The sequence below is a fragment of the Galeopterus variegatus genome, unplaced genomic scaffold (genome assembly GCF_000696425.1).
Source record: "Galeopterus variegatus unplaced genomic scaffold, G_variegatus-3.0.2 Scaffold2898, whole genome shotgun sequence".
Taxonomy (NCBI): domain Eukaryota; kingdom Metazoa; phylum Chordata; class Mammalia; order Dermoptera; family Cynocephalidae; genus Galeopterus; species Galeopterus variegatus.
This window is the reverse complement of record NW_007729009.1, coordinates 91,214-92,610: the sequence shown is the minus strand read 5'-3', so window position 1 is coordinate 92,610 and position 1,397 is coordinate 91,214. Positions and strand designations below refer to the sequence as shown.

The 1,397-nt window shown below is 42.9% G+C and overlaps 1 protein-coding gene across 1 annotated transcript in view; it reads left to right on the top strand.

The window, feature by feature from the left end:
* The window catches only part of LOC103599262 (F-box only protein 27-like), a 49,290-nt gene that overhangs the window by 45,171 nt on the left and 2,722 nt on the right, over window positions 1-1,397 (top strand). The window lies entirely within an intron of this gene.

Sequence of the window (1,397 nt, the reverse complement as noted above, 5' to 3'; positions counted from 1 at the left end):
AAGCATCATATATTTCTCTTTCCCAACCTTTCTCACAGTTCCCCTTCTTCAGTTTTACAGGGAAAAAAATAAACAAAAAACCCTCTCACTATGGTGTGTGGTCCCCAGATGTAAAGACTACTGGAGAGCCAGGCATAGTAGCCATTTGAAAATTTGGCCTTAGCAAATTCACTCCTAATCAAGGCATCATACTCTGCCCTCCCCAACCCATCTCATTAAGAGATGAATTTCCAATAAAATTTTGTTTTTAATTTAATCATTATTCATCAAACCATGTAACATATTTGTGTTGTTTTGATCAGTGGTGTACTATTTGGTTGTAATAATCAGTGGATACCAAATATTGCAGAATATCACCCAGGGAGCATCTAAAACTCCTCGTTTAAACTTCTGTGTCCCAGGCCACATTCCATACCAATTAGATCCAAGTGTCCGAGGGTGAGAACCAGCGTCAATATCCATGCGAAGTTTAGAGCCAGCTCTGAAGTTAGAGCACACAGTCCCCCAAACCACCCTCACTTCTGACACCAACTGCAAGTTTGGGGGACTCTCAAAACTACCTCACATTCAATAATTGACGAGCAGGACTCACAGAGAGCTATTACACTATTATGATTTATTACAGAGAAAAGATAACAGATTAAAATTGGCCAAGAGAAGAAGCATATAGGGCTGCATCCAGAGGAAATACCAGATGCAGAGCTTTTGTTGCCCTCTCCCATGGAGTCAGGACGTGTTATTGTCCTGTCAATGATGTGTGACAGGACATATGGAATTTTGCCAACCAGGGAAGCTCACCTGAGCTTCAGTGTCCAGTTTTTATTGGGGCTTCATCATGTAGGCATGATTGATTGATTGCCCACATGGTTAATCACAGCCTCCAGATCAACTGATACTGCCTGAGCCAAAGCCCCTACCCTAAGTTTCTTGCTGGTACTTCTGGAGTGGCCAGCTTCTACCCTGAGACTATCCATATGGATGTGGCAGCCCCTGCCCTAAATCACATTGGTAAACGATAAAAAATGACCCACGGTCCCCATCAAAGACATTTCTGTCTGTTCTGATGGTAGTACATTATCAGGACTTATTGACATTAGTATCACTGAAGTTGATATATAACCCCCTGCTGCTAAATCTGACTGGCTTTAAAAAAAGAAAAAAACAAAGATGCTCCTGTCAGCTGTAACATTCCAAAGGCCCAGAGATCACCTCCCAGAAGTCCCTTTAGAGGAACTGGATTTGCGCACATGGGGAGTATTGCTTTGCCTCACACCGGGTGACAGAGATGCAAAAAGGATTACTCAAAGCCCATTTCTTCTGAGCAGTGGGACACCCTGAAGGGATTAATTTCCTGGAACCCTCAAGAGAGAGGCATTCCTCCTTGGGAAATTAACCCT